Source organism: Helianthus annuus, chromosome 9, assembly GCF_002127325.2.
Source record: "Helianthus annuus cultivar XRQ/B chromosome 9, HanXRQr2.0-SUNRISE, whole genome shotgun sequence".
NCBI lineage: Eukaryota > Viridiplantae > Streptophyta > Magnoliopsida > Asterales > Asteraceae > Helianthus > Helianthus annuus.
Window position 1 is genome coordinate 46,397,497 of NC_035441.2, and position 24,426 is coordinate 46,421,922.

The following is a 24,426-nucleotide window of genomic DNA, read 5'->3' on the forward strand; positions in this document are numbered from 1 at the left end:
TCAAGCGTCAAACTATCATTAAAATTTGTAAGATGGTTAGATTTGTCATAATCATTTACGACTATTCCATCCTACGATTCTTATGTCGAATTTATCATTCGATCTTATCATTGGTCAATTATCCGGTAAGCATCATTCTTATGCTACTGTTTTTAACCACTTTATTAACCAAGTTCATGTAATCGAATTTCATCAATTTAATACAACTTTGATCATTTTTAACACATAATGATATCATACATCATTCAACATGAATATATCATTGATTTTTCATCTTATCATACTAAACTCACTACTTAGCAAGTATGATTTATATACTTAAACACCTAATTTGTTCAAGTGTCATCTTATTAATTTCAGATATGATTATTCTAATCATAATAATATAATCAATTTCATCATATGATTAAAACCCACTTATCCTAGTATGGTAAATCATCTAATCATTCAATTTATGGCATTATATGTATAATTTTCACTTAGGGTTTCTAAGCAACTATACATCATAACTAAGCCATATCTTCAATAATTTATCCATAATTCGCAGATTATGAGATTTATCAGATTTCACAACTTCAAGAATCATCAAAATTTTACATACCTTATGATCCCCTAGCTTGGTTGATCATTAATACACGTTCAATTGTGAATTTGAGCTTCGTTTAAGCTTCCAATTTGATGATTTTATTAGAAGTTAGGGTTTTGTCTCCTAGGGGAGTTCTTCTGGTCGAACCAGGAGCCAAGAACACACACTATGTTTGTTTTAGTTTTGTTAATTTCATTTTATAATACTACTTTCAAGTTATCCGAATTTGGCCCCTCTTGTTTGGTTAGTTATTAAGTAGGCTACAACCTACTTATTTCTAACAATATCCCACTTATTAAATAGGTTAAACATTCTTAGTTAACTTATTGGGTTCGGGGAATTTACGACTCAGTTATTTTAAGTCCCGTTAACTCGGGCCTTCTATAAACTTTATTTCCTTCAAATGCGTTCATTTAACTTTTATTCAATATTAGGTTTATTTATTTAAAATCCTAATATTCACCGGGTTAATTTTACCACTAACGGTACTTTACCCGTCTTTTAGTATTAACGTGGTTTGATTACAAAACCCGTTTTCGGGGTGTTACAACTCTACCCCCCCCTAAAGAGGTTTCGTCCTCGAAACCTTCCTTATACAATTCATTGAGTTTTAAACTCAATGCATTTGACCCAAGTAATCTTTTAAGCATTATTCAAACTTTAACCAATTGTTAGTATTACCAGAAAAGTATGGTAATATCTTTTTGGTTACAAAGCATATACGTATCTCATACGAAATAATGCCACTTAAAATAACGTAATTGAGTTATTTCAACCGATTTGGTTAACTTTGCGAAATCCATCGCTTTTATACTTTCGAATTCTTGATGAATCCGTTAATTTAATCCGTTCGGATATTTTTGTGAAATCTTTCACTTTTATCAAACAAACTCCTTTGTTTGTGAACTTATAGCCCTATGATCCCTCAACATAGGTGACCAATATTTTTCATTAGTGAGGCCTCATGGGCCGTCACTTTAATCTTGTACTATTTACCATTGTCATTTACTTGACCGAGTCGCCAAAACTTGGCCACTAGGTCATGTAAGCTTATCGACTATATTTATTTCACGCTTATCTTATAATGGATAGCGTATTAAATAATTTCTTAATTTAAGTTTTGACCTCAACCGGTCTCACTGACTAGACTTCTTAGTCCAGTTACTTTATACCCATTGCTCGGCTACAATGTGATTCTTCACATTACTTTTCTTGACCGTGATCGCGTCACATCATGTTTAGGTTTATTTCAACCTTTCATTTTCGAAAATATTTCTTTTCGAATATATCGTCTTGCATCTATCAGTGTCAAGACCTATATCTTTAATATTTACAGTTTCAATTCCCATCAGAATTCATATTTGTAAAAACGTTATTTCTTACTAAAACTGAAGTTTTAGTTTAACATCTCTTCTTTAACTTTTGCCAATTATCCATACTAGGATACTAACAGTTAAGAATTTATTCTGTTACAGTCCTTGTTTTACGCGGGGATTCTCTACTGGTTTCCTCCTTTGTTTAATTAACCCATAGGTTCTATCACTTAGCCTCGTGGGCTATTTCTCTAGGCTTTCACCTTATTAAGGCAAGGCCCTTATAGTTCATTTCTTTTTATTTATGACCCCAAGGGTCATTTTGGTCCTGTAGAGCTTTTCATTATTTATAACCCAAAGGTTATGTTGCTCCCGTAGATCATTTCTTAATTCATTTCATTTTTAAAATACATATTTGGTGTCAAAGCACCCTGTTTATATTTGAAAATCATTTGGTTTCAAGTTTAAGATCCGTTAACCTTGACTGTAGTTCATGACTACAATCGTTTTATTTCGGATCATTCTCCCGACTCTATGACTTCTCACCTCATTTATGCGTCGGTTCGTCCTGTGCTCACCGTTATCTGGTTTGCATATATTTGTATTCACTCCGTTTGACTTGTTAATGTGAAATCCATCACTTATAAACAATCAAGCTTTATTCTTTATTTAACCCATTCAACCTCAAATAGTTGAACATATTTATTCAAAATTTCTATTTACAAAATTTTATAGTCTTTTAGTCATAACTCATAATCCGAGTCCGTTGGTTTTCAATCCGCGTTCCCGTCTCTCGGTTTACTCATAAGTTTAAATTCCTACCCATCAACCGAGTGATTTACTAAAGTCATTATTAATGCAACCCTTTGGGTATGCATTTAAACTTCATTTTGACTTGCTTGGTTTTCTTAGCAAAATCCATCGCTTTATTTAACCAAACCTTTATTCTTTATGTGACCATGCTTGATGGTCTTTTTAATTTCTGAATGATGATTATTATCATCATCCTTTCTTTACTAAGACCAAGTCAATGACTTCGATCTTCTTTTTTTTGTATGGGCAATACCTTCGTTTCTATGACCCTGCGGTTCATTTATACTTTGGTTTTATATGCCCCTTGTTGTCAACCATGGCTCTTTCGTCCAAAATGACTTATTTCACGAATTCCCTTGGATCATTTATTTCTATGCGCGCCACACATCATTTTTATGGTTCCCTCGAAAACCATTTATACGAGTATGCCCATTAAATTTCTTGACCCCAAGGTTCTTTTAACTTTTTCATTCTTCTCGACCTTACCACATCGGAGATAACTGTGCTCATTATAAGAAGCTCATGGTATCATGTGTTCATTACTTACTTGGCCAGAGTAAGCGATTAACACATGGCACGCATGACCTTATTATAATTACCACATCACGTCCAATGTAAGTAATCTCTCGATTTATTTCATTTTTATGATTTCATTTGGTAAAACTTTATTTAACTGTCAATTAACAATTACTTGTTTTACCCTTTTTATCCTTGAATATATAAAATGTCCCTTTTTATAACCATTTATACAATCACATTCATTGATGTGATCATTGCTTTTCTCAATAGAATCTATATTGTGAATACTTACTTGGATGATTATTTTCGTCCAAGTTTATATTTAAACTAAATTTAGTTATTGTCTTATTATTCACGACTGTGAATAATACATATCTCTACTGATTTCTCTTGGAAACGTCATCCTAGAAAGGAATCGTATCCAGGTTTTTCCAAGTTTTGATTTCTATATGCAACTATCATACACTATGTGTTTGTCGCATATTTCTAGTTATACTATAAGTTTAAGATGTGTACCTTGTAGATACTCGACCTGATAACTTTCCTTGTTGTTCGACCTCTCATTCGAGATCGTTTCTCGATTCATGTCTTTAGCGTGTATGACTTACTTGTCATACTTCAGACCATATCGTCATCGTATCGATAGATCCTTAGACTCTCGTCATCTTCAGATGCGAGGATCCTTTAATTTAAAACGTCTACAAATGTTAGTAACATTAACATTAACAAGCACCTGTATTATAATACAAGGCTTTCTATGACACATGTTAACACACGTAATTCGTTTAACTATATCGGTCTTTTATCGCTTTATTTGGGGTAACGTGTTTTACACGATAACCCTATGTGTTGTTTTCAACACTTTACATGCTAGACCGATAATGTACAGAATAACTTACCGGATTTTGCGATCAAGTCTCGAACCGAACACTTTACTCTTTAACCTTGAGCTCTGATTACCAACTTGTAAGACCCTTAGTCCATTTATACGATTTACATATAAACATAGTCTATTAATGCGTATTATTCATTTATATATACACCTAAAATTTGAAGTTTGTTAAAACATATCACAAGATAAAACATTTCAACATAACATATATCAATTCGTCGTTTAAAAGTGACGACAGAGAGTAATCGCGAAAGCTTTAATTCTTGATTGTGTTCGGTTCTTTATCGAGCTTGATCGCCTTCTGGCACCTCAAAGGAACCTACATTTCATTAAACATGAAATGAGTTAGTTATGATACTTTTAAAATGTGTTTTTCAAGTTCTCAAGACCCAAAACAACACACAGCAACAAAATTTCGGACATTTAACCCGTCGCGTGCCGCGACGGGATGATGATAAGGCTGTCGCGTGACGCGACACCCATCGCGGGCCGCGACAACAATTCAACCACCCTGTCGCGCGACGCGAGGGTGTGATTCGACAGACTGTTTATTATCAGTTGCTGCATATTTCCAGTCAACCAATTTTTCACGCAAACGAGCATAACTTACTCGTTCTTGATCCGGTTTACATCACGTTTCTTCCTACATGATGTAACACCCTAGTTACTAATTAACGATTTTATATGTAATACCAACAATTAGATGTGTAGTTAAGACTACACATACTACATAAATACGGGTTTACTAAAACTTTTACAAATTATAAGTTATTCTACATCACGTGATTGAATTCGTTGTTTAAAATTTACAACGTGGCAAAGTGCGGAAGCGTGTGTCTTTATCGTGTTCGGTTCTTCACTGAGCTTGATCATCTTCCGGCATCCAAAAGTACCTACATTTCAATAACATGAAATGCTTTAGTCATACGGGGTTTAAATCATGTCCGAACGATGTCCGGGAAACAATTGATTTTTCAATTTAAATAAAAAAAATATATAAAAATCTCCACCGTAAATTACGGTGGGACCGTAATTTACGGTGGCACCTGGGTTCAAGCTTTTCTACCGTAAAACAGTGGGCCACCACCGTAAATAATTCATCTCCACCGTAAATTACGGTGGGACCGTAAATTACGGTGGACCCTGGGTTCAGCCTTTCCATTTTGCCGTAATTTGACATGAAATCTTTTGTATCTATCAAACCGCTTATCCGTTTGACCTACCGTTTCTTCCTACATGTTTGTAATTTGATTCTCCATCATATGGAGTTAAAATCCAACATCCGGCTTGATAAAATTCAAGACTTTTAAGTCTTCGGCTTATTACTCTTTTACCAAAATTTGACCCATTCGTGATTTTATCAAACATACAAGTTTGTTTGACCCTTATTTCTCATAAACCTATTAAATTCAAAGATGTCTAACATATTGGGTTCCAATTATAGAATTATATACATTCTTTAACCCATTTTCACCCATATGCTTATTTTGACCCATTTGAGGTATTCAAGCATATTTTAAGCACCAATTGCTTTCATTCATTTCTAAATACATATATCCACATTTCTTAACAAAGGATCTTCCACCACAACTATATTTATGGTGGATTCGATGTGGTGATTTATATATACCAGAAATTACCCTTCAAATAGTTATTTTACGGCAAAGACTCGAATAGAGCCATTTGACTTACGTTTTACATCTTTCAACTTCTACACTCCTCCTAAGTAATCGTTTAATTGTAAAACTCATTTCCAAACAACCTTTAAGGGTTGTTTGTTCAATTTAGCCTACAAGGGCGTTTTGGTCAATATTAGTCCTTCATTTACGACGAATGACTTTTAGTTACTTGCTTAACCCAACTCCGATCTTTTAACTATGATTTTATTTGAAAGGGCACTAAGCCTTTCAAATATAATGACCATCGTCCGTAACATTTGGTTTACCTATTAAAGTAACCAAAAACTTAATTTAGACTTCGTTTAACTCTCATTAGCCTTACATTTAAATGAGAGTTTTTCTTATTATGCGTACCTGGCTCGGATCATTACATTGACCCATTTAAGTACCTTGCCTCAATATTTACTAGGTAATAGCGATGTAAATATCCATTCGATATTTATTTCTGAAATCAAACAACTCATCAAACCATTAGTCGATATTGTCAAAAAGTGGTATTTCCACCTTTTGACCCATTGGTCTAAATGACCGATGATATTGGCTAGATAAAGCTTATTGCCATCTCGTCTACACGACTCGTTCCGATTTACACCGCACGGTCGTTTTAATTATAACCACCTCTTAACGCTTTTTGGCCTATTAAGGCTTACGTAATATGTATCTTTCAAAACCAATGATTATTGTCAACAAGTGTCCAAATTTCAATTTTACCCTTATGGTTATCTTGTTCCCTACGACTACACACCGGGAACACCATATCTCAATTTCCCATTTGTCTTATTCGGAATCAAACAACAAAAAGGTCATTTTAAACTACATGACTAGTGTAAGCTATACTTACCTTGCATCCGAATTATGCTTTTCCGTCATTCTTGCTTCGTTTGACCCGCTTCCTTCCCCAAGCCTTCACCTAGCTTGCTAAGCGTCAAACTATCATTTTAATTGTAAGATGGTTAGGTTAGTCATAATCATTTACGACTATCCCATCCTACGAATTGTATGTCGAAACTACTTTTCAACTTCAATGTTGGTTTATTTGACTTTCGATAGTCAACTAACTTCGATCATATTATACACACAATAAGTTCAATCAACATTACGTTTAGAACCCATATTATTCCGTATTACACGTAGTTAGTCGAGTTAGCCAATTACGCGTTTCTTTCATAATTACATTATGTCAACATTCATTCAGGCATTTTAACAAACACCTAATGTGCATAATATTACTTATTTACTAACTAGTCCATAACTAGTTATCTTTACCAAGACTTACATCAAAATCAAACCTCTATGTCTAGTGTTCATGGACTACATCAAGAACTTATTTCAAAACAATCAATATTCATCAAATTAACACTCTAATCCAAGTGTTCTTCATATTGTCAATAAACCCATTTAACACACATGTAGGTAATCACCAAATCATTCAAGTCATAGCATCATATGTATGATTTTCACTTAGGGTTTCGTTCCTAAGCAAGTATTCATCACTAATCTAGCCATAGCTTCTCTAATTCATGCCTAATTCGCGATTAGGATGATTATCAAATTTTTACGACTTCACGAATGTTAGAAATTCAACATACCTCACGATCCCCTTGACTTGGTGATCGTTTCTACGCGTTCATGCATTGATTTGGATCTTGATTCGAGCTTCAATATGGTGAATTTGTTGATTCTAGGGTTAGCTCCCATGGAGCTTGTCTCCTGCTTCATCTCACGCACGCACACACACTCTTGTGTGTGTGTTGTGTTTTATTTTTAAGTTTATAATTCCATTTTCAAGTTACCCGGCTTTGGTCCCTCGTGTTTGGTTAGTTATTAATTAGGTCACAACCTAATTATTTTCAATAATATTCCCATTTGTTAACTAGGTTTAATATTCCTAGTTAACTTACCGGGTTCGGGAATATTTATGACTAAGTTTATTTTAGGTCCCGTTAACTCGGGCCTTTTATCCATTTTCTTCCTTAAAAGCTTTTATTCACTTCTTGTTTAATATTAGGATTAATTATTTAAATCCTAATATTTACCGGGTAAGTTTTACCACTAACGGTATTTTACCCGTCTTTTAGTGCTAATGTGGTTTGACATTTTCGGGGTGTTACAAGTCTACCCCCCTTAAAGAGGTTTCGTCCTCGAAACCTTGCTTACATAGTTCATTGAGTTCTAAACTCAATGCGTTTGACTTGAGTAATCTCTTAAGCATTACTCATACCTTGACCAAGTGTTAGTATTACCAGAAAAATTATGGTAATGTCTTTTTGGTTACAGAACCTCTACGTACCTCATAAGACATAAAGTAACTTGAAATAACGTAATTCCGTTATTTTCACTAGTTTAGTTAACTTAGCGATTTCCATCGCTTTTATATATTATCGAACTCTTGGTGAATCCGTTACATTGACCCGTTTAAAGGTCTTTAGTGACATCTTTCACTTTTAGCGACAATTTCTTCTGTTTTCAAAATTCATTTATTCGGTTCAGTTATACCGAATCTACCGCTTACAAGCAACCAAATTACTTAAATGACCTTAACCGGTCTCACTAACTAGACTTATTAGTCCAGTTACTTTTTACCGCTTGCTTGGTTATAATGTGATTCTACTTCACATTACATTTCTTGACCGTGATCGTGTTACATCATGTTTAATTTATATCAAAATTTCATTTTCAAAAATATCGCTTTTTGAATATATCGTCTTGCGCCTATCAGTGTCAAGACTTGTATCTTTCATGCTTACTAATTAAATTCCTATCAGAATTTATGTTTGTAAAAACATTATTTCTTACTAAAACTGAAGTTTTAGTTTTAGGATCTTCTCTTTAACTTTTGTCAATTATCCATACCAGGATATTGACAGTCCATAATTTATTCTTATTTGGTTATATCCCATTACCGGGCTCATTATTCTCTTGTATTTAACGCTACCTCTATCTGGCTAGCGCTCAATTATGCCATTCGGCGTTATATTGTATTCAACATGTTTGACATATTAATGTGAAATCCATCACTTATAAACAATCAACTTTATTCTTTATTCAACCCATTCGACTTTGAATAGTTGAACATATTTACTCACAATTTCTATATACGAGATTTTATAGTCATAACTCGTAATCCAAGTTACTTTGATTTTTTTTTAACCCGCGTTCACGTCTCTTGGTTTACGCATGTGTTTAATTCTTACCCATCCATCGGGTGTTTTACCGAAGTCGTTATTATTGCAGTCCTCCCGGTATGCATTAAGACCTCGCTTCATTTTTATATTTTGACTTTATCTTTAAGTTCGACGTTTTACAAAAATGACCCGTTAAGGGACATATTTGCATTTTCCGGGTTCGAGTGCAAGTACACTCCCTCCCATTGCTTGTCTAAATCATTTTACATGCTTGGTGTTTTCTGGGTTCGAGTGTAAGTACACTCCTTCCCAATACTTGTCTAAATCATTTTACATGCTTGGTGTTTTCTGGGTTCGAGTGTAAGTACACTCCTTCCCAATACCTGTCTAAATCATTTTACATGCTTGGTGTTTTCTGGGTTCGAGTGTAAGTACACTCCTTCCCAATACCTGTCTAAATCATTTTACATGCTTGGTGTTTTCTGGGTTCGAGTGTAAGTACACTCCTTCCCAATACTTGTCTAAATCATCTTACATGCTTGTTTGTCCCTTCACCCGGGCTCATTATCCTAATGTAATACGCTCCCGTCACTTGGTTGTGCGTTTACATTATTATCAAATATTTTGCTTATCTGATTCATTTGGGTACTTTTTAATCAGTCCCATTCACCCTGCCCTTACTACATCGGATGTAAACGTGTCCGCCATAAGGAAGTTCATGGTATCATAAGCCACTACTTACTTGGCCAGAGTAAGCGATTAACATATGACACACATGACCTTTTTATAGTTTTCACATCACACCCTATGTAAGTAATGTCTCTATTTGTTTCTCTTGGAAATAATATCCCGAATACATTTTCTATTCGGGTTTTTCCAAGTTTTTAATCTATATATGCCACTTTCAATTTCTACTCGTTTGTTGCATATTGCTATTTGTGCGATTATATTTAAAAACACGCACCTGGTAATGCTTGCCCCAACGGGCGTTTCTTGCCATTAACCTTGTTCGCGGTCGTTACGCGATTTAGTCCTTAGTGAGCATGCTCCTATCGTCATACTTCGGACCGTTCCTCTATCATATCCTTAATTTGTTCAACTCTTGTCATCTTTAAATGTAAGTGTCCATCAATCAAGATATTCACAAAAGTTAGTAATATCAACTTCAATAATCGCTTGTATTATAGTACAAGGCTTTTTCTACTATACACGTCAACGCGCGTATTTAATTGGGGTAACGTGTCTTACACGGTAACCCTATGTGTTGTCTACAACACTTTAATACGCTAGAGCATTAGCATACATGCACTTACCGGATTTGCGATCAAGCCTCGAACCGAACACACCTTACTCTTTAACCATGAGCTCTGATTACCAACTTGTAACACCCTAGTTACTAATTAACGATTTTATATGTAATACCAACAATTAGATGTGTAGTTAAGACTACACATACTACATAAATACGGGTTTACTAAAACTTTTACAAATTATAAGTTATTCTACATCACGTGATTGAATTCGTTGTTTAAAATTTACAACGTGGCAAAGTGCGGAAGCGTGTGTCTTTATCGTGTTCGGTTCTTCACTGAGCTTGATCGTCTTCCGGCATCCAAAAGTACCTACATTTCAATAACATGAAATGCTTTAGTCATACGGGGTTTAAATCATGTCCGAACGATGTCCGGGAAACAATTGATTTTTCAATTTAAATAAAAAAAAAGATATAAAAATCTCCACCGTAAATTACGGTGGGACCGTAATTTACGGTGGCACCTGGGTTCAAGCTTTTCTACCGTAAAACAGTGGGCCACCACCGTAAATAATTCATCTCCACCGTAAATTACGGTGGGACCGTAAATTACGGTGGACCCTGGGTTCAGCCTTTCCATTTTGCCGTAATTTGACACGAAATCTTTCGTATCTATCAAACTGCTTATCCGTTTGACCTACCGTTTCTTCCTACATGTTTGTAATTTGATTCTCCATCATATGGAGTTAAAATCCAACATCCGGCTTGATAAAATTCAAGACTTTTAAGTCTTCGGCTTATTACTCTTTTACCAAAATTTGACCCATTCGTGATTTTATCAAACATACAAGTTTGTTTGACCCTTATTTCTCATAAACCTATTAAATTCAAAGATGTCTAACATATTGGGTTCCAATTATAGAATTATATACATTCTTTAACCCATTTTCACCCATATGCTTATTTTGACCCGTTTGAGGTATTCAAGCATATTTTAAGCACCAATTGCTTTCATTCATTTCTAAATACATATATCCACATTTCTTAACAAAGGATCTTCCACCACAACTATATTTATGGTGGATTCGATGTGGTGATTTATATATACCAGAAATTACCCTTCAAATAGTTATTTTACGGCAAAGACTCGAATAGAGCCATTTGACTAACGTTTTACATCTTTCAACTTCTACACTCCTCCTAAGTAATCGTTTAATTGTAAAACTCATTTCCAAACAACCTTTAAGGGTTGTTTGTTCAATTTAGCCTACAAGGGCGTTTTGGTCAATATTAGTCCTTCATTTACGACGAATGACTTTTAGTTACTTGCTTAACCCAACTCCGATCTTTTAACTATGATTTTATTTGAAAGGGCACTAAGCCTTTCAAATATAATGACCATCGTCCGTAACATTTGGTTTACCTATTAAAGTAACCAAAAACTTAATTTAGACTTCGTTTAACTCTCATTAGCCTTGCATTTAAATGAGAGTTTTTCTTATTATGCGTACCTGGCTCGGATCATTACATTGACCCATTTAAGTACCTTGCCTCAATATTTACTAGGTAATAGCGATGTAAATATCCATTCGATATTTATTTCTGAAATCAAACAACTCATCAAACCATTAGTCGATATTGTCAAAAAGTGGTATTTCCACCTTTTGACCCATTGGTCTAAATGACCGATGATATTGGCGAGATAAAGCTTATTGCCATCTCGTCTACACGACTCGTTCCGATTTACACCGCACGGTCGTTTTAATTATAACCACCTCTTAACGCTTTTTGGCCTATTAAGGCTTACGTAATATGTATCTTTCAAAACCAATGATTATTGTCAACAAGTGTCCAAATTTCAATTTTACCCTTATGGTTATCTTGTTCCCTACGACTACACACCGGGAACACCATATCTCAATTTCCCATTTGTCTTGTTCGGAATCAAACAACAAAAAGGTCATTTTAAACTACATGACTAGTGTAAGCTATACTTACCTTGCATCCGAATTATGCTTTTCCGTCATTCTTGCTTCGTTTGACCCGCTTCCTTCCCCAAGCCTTCACCTAGCTTGCTAAGCGTCAAACTATCATTTTAATTGTAAGATGGTTAGGTTAGTCATAATCATTTACGACTATCCCATCCTACGAATTGTATGTCGAAACTACTTTTCAACTTCAATGTTGGTTTATTTGACTTTCGATAGTCAACTAACTTCGATCATATTATACACACAATAAGTTCAATCAACATTACGTTTAGAACCCATATTATTCCGTATTACACGTAGTTAGTCGAGTTAGCCAATTACGCGTTTCTTTCATAATTACATTATGTCAACATTCATTCAGGCATTTTAACAAACACCTAATGTGCATAATATTACTTATTTACTAACTAGTCCATAACTAGTTATCTTTACCAAGACTTACATCAAAATCAAACCTCTATGTCTAGTGTTCATGGACTACATCAAGAACTTATTTCAAAACAATCAATATTCATCAAATTAACACTCTAATCCAAGTGTTCTTCATATTGTCAATAAACCCATTTAACACACATGTAGGTAATCACCAAATCATTCAAGTCATAGCATCATATGTATGATTTTCACTTAGGGTTTCGTTCCTAAGCAAGCATTCATCACTAATCTAGCCATAGCTTCTCTAATTCATGCCTAATTCGCGATTAGGATGATTATCAAATTTTTACAACTTCACGAATGTTAGAAATTCAACATACCTCACGATCCCCTTGACTTGGTGATCGTTTCTACGCGTTCATGCATTGATTTGGATCTTGATTCGAGCTTCAATTTGGTGAATTTGTTGATTCTAGGGTTAGCTCCCATGGAGCTTGTCTCCTGCTTCATCTCACGCACGCACACACACTCTTGTGTGTGTGTTGTGTTTTATTTTTAAGTTTATAATTCCATTTTCAAGTTACCCGGCTTTGGTCCCTCGTGTTTGGTTAGTTATTAATTAGGTCACAACCTAATTATTTTCAATAATATTCCCATTTGTTAACTAGGTTTAATATTCCTAGTTAACTTACCGGGTTCGGGAATATTTATGATTAAGTTTATTTTAGGTCCCGTTAACTCGGGCCTTTTATCCATTTTCTTTCTTAAAAGCTTTTATTCACTTCTTGTTTAATATTAGGATTAATTATTTAAATCCTAATATTTACCGGGTAAGTTTTACCACTAACGGTATTTTACCCGTCTTTTAGTGCTAATGTGGTTTGACATTTTCGGGGTGTTACAAATGATCGTAAATTGTCCCTCCATCATATGGAGTTAAAATCCCTCATCCGGATTAAAAACATTTGAGACTTTTAAGCCTTCGATTTATTACCTTTTTACAAAGTTTTGACCCGTTCATGCATTTATCAAACAAACATGTTTGTTTGACTCCAATTTCTCATGAACTTTATATTTTCGATATTTTCTATCATATTAGGTTCAAATCACGGGTTTCATAAGTATTTTAAACCCATTTTCATTCATATGCTTATTTTGACCCGTTAAGGGATTTTAAGCATATTTTTGACACAAATCGCTTTCATTCGTTTCTACATTATATTACCAAATTTCTTATCATTTAATCTTCCTTCACAACTATATTTGTGGTGAATTTAATGTGGTGCTTTATGTATTCCGAGTTTTACCACTCAGATTATCATTTTATGGCAAAGTCTGATATAGAGTCATTTGACCATAGATTTACACATTTCGCTTTTTTTTACGTATTCTAAGTATTTAGTTGACCATAAAACTCGTTTCCAAACAACCTTTAAGGGTCGTTTGCTCGATTAAGCTTACAAGGGCGTTTTGGTCAATTTTAGTCCTTCTTTTACGACAAAGGACTTTTAAGTACTTGTTTGACCAAAAATCTGACTTTTCACTATAATCTTGTTTAGAAACCATTACGTTTCTAAAAACACTATGATTATAATTTAAATTATTCGGTTTACCTAAAAGATAACCAAATGTTCATTTTGACCTTGTCTAACTCTTATAGAACCTCAAGTTCTAAATGATGAGTTGAACCATTATACATACCTGATTCGGATCAATATATTGACCCGTTTAATGCTTTGCTTAATAATCGCTACTTAATAGCGATCCAATTATCCATTCGCTATTTACTCCTGTAATTATACAACTCGAAAAAAATCATTAGTCGATATGGTCCAAGGGTGATATTTTCACCTTTTGACCTGTTTGGTCCAAGTGACCGTTTATTTTTGCGAGATGGTATTTATTATCATCTCGTCTACATGACTCGCTCCGGTTTACACCGTACGGTCATTTTACTTATAACCCATTTTCTTGACTCTTTTGACCCATTATGGCTTACGCCATAAAGTGTCTTTCAACAACTAACGGTTGTCATCAACGAGTGACCGAATTACCGTTTTACCCTTTTTATTTATGTTGGTTTACCCTATAAGGTAACCATTCAATACTTATTATCTATTAGTCATTTCACAACTAAATAATCGAAATAGTCCTTTTTAACCATTAAACATGGTTTATTAGCATTGTTTTCGTTCCGAACCGCACATGTCGTGTCGGAACATCATAATTTAAACATGACTTTCTATTATTCATAACCTATAAAACCAATAGGTGTTAAATAAAAGTTGTAAGCTTTACTTACCTCGCATCCTGATTATGCTTTTTCCTTCTTTCTTGATTCGTTTGACTCGCTTCATTCCCAAGCTTCCACCTAGCTTGTCAAGCATTGAAATTTGTAAGATGGTTAGATTTGTCATAATCATTTACGACTATTCCATCCTACGATTCTTATGTCGAATTTATCATTCGATCTTATCATTGGCCAATTATCCGGTAAGCATCAGTCTTATGCTACTGGTTTTAGCCACTTTATTAACCAAGTTCATGTAATCGAATTTCATCAATTTCTTTGATCATTTTTAACACATAATGATATCATACATCATTCAACATGAATATATCATCGATTTTTCATCTTATCATACTAAACTCACTACTTAGCAAGTATGATTTATATACTTAAACACCTAATTTGTTCAAGTATCATCTTATTAATTTCAGATATGATGATTCTAATCATAATAATATCATCAATTTCATCATATGATTAAACCCACTTATCCTAGTATGGTAAATCATCTAATAATTCAATTTATGGCAACATATGTATAATTTTCACTTAGGGTTTTGTTTCTAAGCGACTATACACCATAACTTAGCCATATCTTCAATAATTTATCCATAATTCGCAGATTATGAGATTTATCAAATTTCACAACTTCAAGAATCATCAAAATTTTACATACCTTATGATCCCCTAGCTTGGGTGATCATTAATTCACATTCAATTGTGAATTTGAGCTTCGTTTAAGCTTCCAATTTGATGATTTTATTAAAAGTTAGGGTTTTGTCTCCTGGGGGAGTTCTTCTGGTCGAACCAGGAGTCCAGAACACACACTATGTGTGTTTTATTTTTGTTGATTTCATTTTATAATACTACTTTCAAGTTATTCGAATTTGGCCCCTCTTGTTTGGTTAGTTATTAAGTAGGCTACAACCTACTTATTCTAACAATATTCCCACTTATTAACTAGGTTAAACATTCTTAGTTAACTTATTGGCTTCGGGGAATTTACGACTCAGTTATTTTAAGTCCCGTTACCTCGGGCCTTCTATAAATTTTATTTCCTTCAAATGCTTTCATTTAACTTTTATTCAATATTAGGTTTATTTATTTAAAATCCTAATATTCACCGGGTTAATTTTACCACTAACGGTACTTTACCCTTCTTTTAGTATTAACGTGGTTTGATTACCAAACCCGTTTCCGGGGTGTTACAAGTCTACCCCCCTTAAAGAGGTTTCGTCCTCGAAACCTTCCTTATACAGTTTATTGACTTTTAAACTCAATGCATTTGACCCGAGTAATCTTTTCAGCATTATTCATACTTTAACCAGTTGTTAGTATTACCAGAAAAGTATGGTAATATCTTTTTGGTTACGAAGCTGTTGGTGCATATGTCTGTTGACTTCGTCTTCGTTCGAGTCTTGTTTTAGGATTGAAATATCAAGGCACGAAATACGAGAAAACAAGAAAACATGTGTGACAAAGTCATTTCGCACGAAATGAGAAAGTCATTTCGTACGAAATGATTATGTGTCATTTCGTGCGAAATGATACATAATCATTTCGTACGAAATCAGGAGTCTATATATAGGGTGCTTGAGTCTTTTATTGTAGAACTTTTGATTCCGGACGCCGAAGTGCTGCCGAAGTGTCTCTAGCCTGTAAAAAGCTTTCAGATCAATAAACTAGACAACTAATGTGTATATCAAGCTGATACAAAGTCAATACGTCTGTTTCCGCCTTTCGTATTGATCGAGAACTCTTCTGAACGACTCGTTTGGTCGTGCAAACGATCCTACATGTGGTATCAGAGCTCAGGAGGAAGAGTTCTTACCGTTTCAGCTCGATTACACTGAAACTTCTGATTTCTACACCTTCTTTTCAAAATTAATCAAGTTTCCACGGTTAAAATGGACTGATTTTCACATATAACTTGCGAAACACAGTTTTAACAAACCCTTGAAAGAATCAGACCTAAAATCAACCTAGAACTTGTTCAATTTTGTGAAAAAACTGATCGAACAGGTGACATCAGCAGCATTTCGTTCGAAATAGCTTATTTCGCGTGAAACAGCATCTCATTTCGCACGAAACAGGACTTCTATTTCGATTGAGTGGTCCATTTCGCTTGAAACTGACATTTCATTTCGCACGAAATAACTCATTTCGTTTGAAGGAGTCATTTCGTGTGAAACTTATATTCATTTCGCACGAAACACCTATTTCGTATGAAACACATTTTCATTTCGTACGAATTGAGCTTGGTGTTTCATTTCGTTTGAAATTTCAATCATTTCGCATCAAAGTGTTAATTCGTGTGAAAGTTACTTTCATTTCGCACGAATTGAACTAGAACTGTTTTTTATTTCGCTTGAAAGTTTCATTTCGTGTGAAACTTGTTTCTTTGCTTGAAAAATAATTTCAGGATTGTACAGTTTGGGTAAATATCAGATCAGATTATTTGAAGTGGAGTAAAAATGTTTGACGAAGAGGAAAATAATTTTCTTGAAAGTTTAAATAATTGGTATAGAGGGTTTTTGGATAGTAGGTATAACGATATAGAAAAGAATGAGTGGGTTATGAGATTTAAATATTTTTTGTGTAAGAAAAATGAAAAGATGGATGAATTGGAAGATCGTTTTGAAGTCTTAATTGATCATTTAAAAAGGTATGAGATTAGTATGTCAAATACTGAAAAGGTATCAAAATTTGCAGACGCATTACTGGCAGATTGGAATGAATTTTTGATAAATCTGAAAAAGGATTCTAGATTTTCAAAACTTTATCCAAAAGAGTTTATTAGTATGCTTAATACGCATGCATGTGAAAATAATAAGAAAAAGAAGTTTTTGATAAATGATATAGAAGAAAATTTAGAGAAAATAGATTTGGATCTGATGGTTGAAATGAGAAAAAAAGTTTATGTGTGTCTTGCAGCAAAAGATGTTATGAAATATGATATTAAGAGGGGTTGTTATCTAGATAAGAATATGAATCCTCTTAATTTCGTTAAAATTTTTTGTGCAGGCACATACAAGACAGAGACAAAGGAAATTTCAAAGAATGAAGAATCCGAGAAAAGTGAAACTTCAAGTTCTGAAAATATGTGCTCAATATGTGATAAATTCAAAGCAGACAATGTCAAACTCTTGAAAGATGTAGAGAGTTTAACATTGGAAAACAAAAATTTGAAAGAAAGTGAAAAAGAATTTCAAAATCAAATAACATTTTTGAAAGATGAAAAATTGAAAGCTGAAAAAGATTTTGAAATCAAAATAAAATCTTCAGAAAATGAAGATTTTTGGATAAAATTGGAAAACAAAAATTTAAAAGAAAAGGAAACAAAATTTCAAAATCAAATAAAAGTTTTAGAAAATGAAAAATCTGCTTTAGAAGAAAATAAAATTGAAAATGAAAAGGTAATAAATTCTCAGCTTGAGAAAATCACTCAACTTGAAAGTGAAGTTGAGTGTGCTAGAAATAAAATTGATGAATTAGAAAAGAAATTGAAAGGTTTTGTGACCTCGTCAGTATTTCTGAATCACTTATGTCCAAAACCGATCAATGAGATTCCAATAAGTGACAATGTCACAAATTATGACAAAGTCATAATTTAAGATTGTGATGATAAAACTGATGATGAAGATGAGAAAAAGAAAATATTTTTGAAATTAAAAGAAAAATTTCAAGAAACTGTTTTACATTCTACTGAAAAAGGTGAATGCTCAACGCAAAAACCTTTGAAGAAGAGTGTAGAACAAGAACAAAATGTTAAAAATTCAGAAAATCTACAAAACAAAATAAAAGATCATCAATTCAATCATCCAAACAAAAACCACAAAAAGTTAAAAATCAAAACTCACAAAAAGTTGGAAATAAGTGGTGCAGGTTTAACCACAGTACTAAAAAGTCAAATCCAGCTTACAAGAGGAGTGATGATTACCACAAGGCCAGACAATGTCATGATTTAAGTGTTTGGTTTGAAGGTGGTGAATGGTATGATAACAGAGTGTGTTACACATGTGGTTTTCAAGGACACATTGCTGTTAACTGCCAGAGTCAGAGATTTGAGACAAGAAGATTCTATGAATGTCAAAACAAAGGTCATATTGCAAGAGATTGCCCAATGAGATCAAAGGGAAGATTGAGGGCTGAATCTCATGGAAAGATGAAGAAATCAGTTAAAGTCGAAGAAAAGCCCAAAGAACAGAAAGTGAAAGAACAGAAAGTAAAACTTTCACAAGGGCAGAAAGACAGACTGAGAAAGAAAAGGAAGAAAGCACGAGAGTATCTTGAGAAAATTTTGTCATCGGATACATTCAGAAAATCAGATAACAGTTCTGATAAATCATTTTGTTCTCCAAGGATTGATCAGTCAAGTAAAACGAATCTATCAGATACAAATCTGAGGACAAAATGGATAATAAAGAAAGAAAAAGTGGTTAATCAACAGATTAACATATCAAACACTACTAGAAAATACACTCCTCTTGACACGTGAACAATGACACGCACATATTTTATGACATTAAAAAGCTTATGTCAAGAAAAAAATGTCATGGTTTACAAAATTTAATAAATCTATGACATTCTTTTTTGTGTGTCATGTTTTTAGCGTCATAAAAAAACAAGATTCATCTTGACATGCAAACAATGACACACACTCTTTTTATGACATTCGAAAGTGCCTGTCAAGAAAGAAAATGTCATGGTTTTACAAAATTTAATATATTTATGACACACTTTTTTGTGTGTCATTCTTTTAGCGTCATAAAAAACAAGATCTATCTTGACATGCGAATAATGACACACGCTTATTTTATGACATTTAAATGCATGTCAAGAAAAAAATGTCATGGTTGTACAAAATTTAATAAATTTATGTATCTATTTACTGGATTGTATTTAGATTTATGTTTGTACAAAATTTAATAAATTTAATATGACATAATAAAAGCCTTTCACGCGACATTAAAAGATATTCACGCTCAGTATGGTCCATTTAAGACATGTATTATATGTTATTACCAGTTATAACCTAATATGACTTGCATAACCGGATATAACACTTTAAGACATAATATGACATAATAAATCTCAACATGGCCGATTAAAAGTTAGGAAGGCCTAATATTGTCCATTAAGAAGCATACGATCTCTTATTGCCAATTATGGTCTAACATGATTAACTACAACCCAATATAACTCATTAAAACCCAATATGACATAATAATGCCGACCATGGTCTACTAGTAGCCATCATGCCTATTAAGGCCTAATACGACCCATTAAGACGTATGTGATCTATTATTGTCTATTATGATCTAACATGACCCACTACAACATGATGCAACTCTTTATAGCCTAATTTATATATCATAATAAAGCATATCATGATCCATTAAAAAATGTATGACATATTATTGTCTATAATTGTGTAACATCATCCAATATAACATAGGCAACCCTTTAAGGCAAAAAAATGATATAATTAAGCTAATTAATGGTTCACTAAGAGTTATCATGAATATCAAACCCAAATTTGGTGTGTTAAAACATGTGTAATATATTATTTCCCATCGTCGTATAATGTGACTCACTACAATCCGATGTAATCCTTTAAGGCCTAGTATGATTATGGGTGTGAACGCGCCAATGTGATTGTGAGCTACTTGAAATCTTCTCATTAAAATCTCGAATCGATTCGAGCTTGAGACTAGAAAAAAAAGTTGTTTAATTAACGATCCCGGTCCCAAGCCGGCTCGCAAGTCTAATCAAGCCTTATATTTATATAACTTAATAGTATATACAATTATACTAATATAAAATTAGTATATATCATGGTATATATTTAAATTATAATATAAAACATATAAAAAGTATTAGTAGTTTATATAAATTAATTATTAAATAATAGACTAGTCGAGCCCAAACCGAGCTAGAGCTTTAGGTGCTGAGTTCAAATCAAACCAAGCTTTAGCTTTAACTCTCGTAAGTTAAACGGGCTCGGGTTCTAGTCGACTCGACTCGTATTTTTTTAAAATCCGATTAGGATCAATAAATCTAATTACTTATATTTAAAGTTACAAAACAATGTTTTAAAATCCGGTTTACCGTACCAGAATTGGCTCAAAAACGGTTAACCGGGTGTACCGGGCGGTTTAACCGGTTCTACCGGTACAACCGGCCGGTTTGAACCGTTTTTTTTTAAAACATTGTTAGAAAGTATTTATTTTTTTAGTTAAATGTCATTTTAGTCCCTGTGGTTTGAGACATTTTGTTAGTTTAGTCCAAAGGTTTCATTTTTCATCTTTGGGTCCAAAAAGGTTTCATTGTTGCCATTTTAGTCCACTGGGTTAACTTCATCCATTTTTTCTGTCTACGGGGAGGGCAGTTCGATCATTTTATATGGCGGAATTGCCTTTCTAGTTAACAAAATTATATATAAAATGACCGAATTACCCTTCTGGTTAATAGAAAAAATGGTTGAAGTTAACCCAATGGACTAAAATGGCAACGATGAAAACTTTTTGAACCCACAGACGAAAAATGAAACCTTTGGACTAAACTAATAAAATGACACAAACCACATGGACTAAAATGACATTTAACTCTTGTTTTAAGATTAAATTTCATAACTATTTAAAATTATCTTTACTAAATTTCGTTTCCCCCAAAATTCAAAAACCCCCTAAAAATGTGTTTTCCCTCCTATAGTCCAATGTGCTTCCCTAAAAATTTTCGTATTCCCTCCCAACAATTCTAATTCTCCCATTTAGACTTCATTTTCATTTATCTTTCTCTAATTCCACTGGCTTCTCCATGAAGATGATCTCATCTGCCCTCCTACGAAGGAAGAAAGATGAAAGCTAATCAACAAGTCTTTTTTTATTTAATTTGTTTCGCTCCCTCTCTTGGCCCTTTAATTGTTGTATCAATCTATCTATATAATTTGAAATGGTGAATGTGAAACATCAAAACCTAAGGCCGAATTTTAACGATAATCATGAGGGATCATCATCAAGTTTATTTCAATTGGTTTCTTCACATAACATAAGGTTTCATCTCTCCGCAGTTGGCTCTCACGATTAACGGTTCACAATATACAAGTATCATGTTCAGGTATCGATTTATGAGACTTTTAACTGTTAACTATTTATTTGTTTGACCAAATTGTTATTTTGGTTTATGGGTATTGGTTTTCCCCTGAAAGAGGATTATGCTTTCTGGAATGAAGTTCTAAATTTTAGCCAAACCTGAAGATTATAATTTAAAACTCCAAATTGAAGATATGTAGCTTACAATGAAAAAGGACTGTGCTCATAAATTTGTTTTAAAATCATCAAAAGACCATTAATTATTGCAGTCATCATTATTATTTATAATTAATCAGTTGTTTGATATGAGATAATTTATTAAGTTTAATAATTTTGATTTATATGTTTGTCAAAGCCATCTGTTTTGATTTTATGGTTGAAGTATTGGTTTTATATAAATTTTTATTAGGAATTAGATTGGCAAGCTGATAACCATTTTCTAATCTCATGCTTCATGTATGTGTTGCATACTTCTTTCTTCTTTCAGTGTGTAACATCTTCATGTGGGATGGAAAGGCTGGTGGAAGAAGTTAGAGGAGGCATGTATTGAGGTAAAATTGCAGATATATGAATTTTTATTACGTCTTGTTTGCTATGTATCTGTGTGTATATATTTATTCAAATACATTTGTATCAATTTTAAGTACACTTGCAATTCTTATATTTTTTTTAAATAAAAAAGAGATGTAGAAGTTATTTATATTTATACATGAGGTCTAATTTAAAAAACTTGTTTATATTTATTTCTAGGAAAAAGTAGTGGCGAAACCAAAGAGAAAACCTACCGAGAAAAACAAAAAGGAAATAGAAAGTAAAAATGAAAAGAAGCGGCCAAGAAGAAAGAAATCAAAGGTAAAAGAGAACGTGTCGAGGAAAAGGCAAAAGAGAATGAAGGAAAAATCATGACGAGAGCACAAAGGAATCAAAGGGTTAGAATGGAAAAAAGTGGAGTTTTGACAATGAGTGCATTTTTGGTCGATAGTGCATTCCTTTCAAAGGAGGATTCTAGAAGACTAGAGTGTGAGTACGATTTATTTGGGCATGATAGTTACATGTACTTAAATTGTGATGATTTTGAAGCGGTTTTTACATTCACCGAGCTGACTGGTGCTGTCATCACTTCTTATATATCACTTCTTATATAATGTAAGTGCCTATTTCTAGTATAAATTACCGTTCATAAAACAAAATATATTTTATTGATTCGATTTATGTATGTTAATTGCAGGTTTCTGTATGAGCAAATTAAGAAAGAGCAAATACATGATCGTGGAATATGTTTTATGAACCCGTCTGTAATTTTGCGGAATGGTCAACGCAAACCCAAACACATCGAGGATGCAAGTAGAGCGGTTGCAGATCGATTGTATAAAAGAAAGGGCAATGACATCATCCTATTGCCCTACAACCCTGGGTTTGATTTTCCTTTTAAATAAGTATTTGTAAAGGCCTATTATCTTAATTTATTTTGATTGAATTTTGGATTTTGAAGAACCATTGGGTGTTGGCAGTACTAAACCTGAAAACAACTACTTGCTATTATCTTGATTCCTTACAGCCTAGAAGTGTCGATGAGCAGTTGAGACAAATTATTGATACGTAAGTAATACAAATTATCATAATGGATGATAAAAGAGTTGGAATATACTTTGATATAATTTTGATTTTTTACAGTGCAATGGCTGTGTATGTTTCAGAAAGTGGTGCCAACATACGGGTTAAACTCGTATGGATTAACGCTAGGATAAGCACTTAATCCCTTATGTAAATTGTGGTTGTAATGATATTGTAAATATTGACACCCTTTAGTTTAAACTTAAATCGCAATGGTTTCACATTTCTTGATATTTTTAATTGTGGTAGTGTCCACGTCAGCCAGTAGGTACTGAATGCGGCTACTATGTGATGAAGTTCATGAAGGAGATAGCTTACGAAGGAGTTGAAATACTTGACAATGATAATGTAAGTTTAGGCATATTTTAGTCTGTATATTAGAGAAATATGTACTTATATATCCAAACAAATGCTTAAATTCATATATTAGGATTAAATTCTGATTTTTAAGATTTATTTTATTTAATTGCTGTCTCAGGTTGGGAATGGAGTAGAAGAATACTCGGCTGCAGATATGGATGGCATTCGTGAAGATTGGTGACTTATGCGGTTAACTCTATTTTAAGTTATAAATCGTATTTTAGGTGTTGATAATGTATTGACAAACAATTCTTTTTTTGTTAACGTTAAAATATTTGTAGTATACTTGACAAATGATTATGTAATGGATTGTTTTGGTGTATATATATATATGTGTGTGTGTATTTGTTTTATGAAAAAGATTTATTGTTTTTGTTATTATACATGTATCCATGGCAAATTAGTAATTTTATAAAAAAAATTTATACAATTAAAAGCATGACACGCGTAAATGAATGTCATACGTATGTGTCATAAATGCTTGTCATGAACGCGTGTCATTAAAAAGTGTCATAAATTGAGT

General features: G+C 33.2%; 1 long non-coding RNA gene across 2 annotated transcripts; it reads left to right on the forward strand.

Annotated features, from left to right (window-relative positions):
- The first annotated feature begins 21,561 nt into the window (after positions 1-21,561).
- Positions 21,562-24,193, forward strand: LOC110877471. Of its 2 annotated transcripts, none has more exons than XR_002557061.2 (6): positions 21,562-21,954; positions 22,417-22,480; positions 22,680-23,075; positions 23,158-23,528; positions 23,604-23,891; positions 24,022-24,193. It is a non-coding gene; the product is annotated as an uncharacterized LOC110877471 (long non-coding RNA). The 2 variants fall into 2 exon arrangements; XR_002557062.2 differs by having other exon boundaries at positions 23,793-23,891.
- The last annotated feature ends 233 nt before the right edge of the window (positions 24,194-24,426 follow it).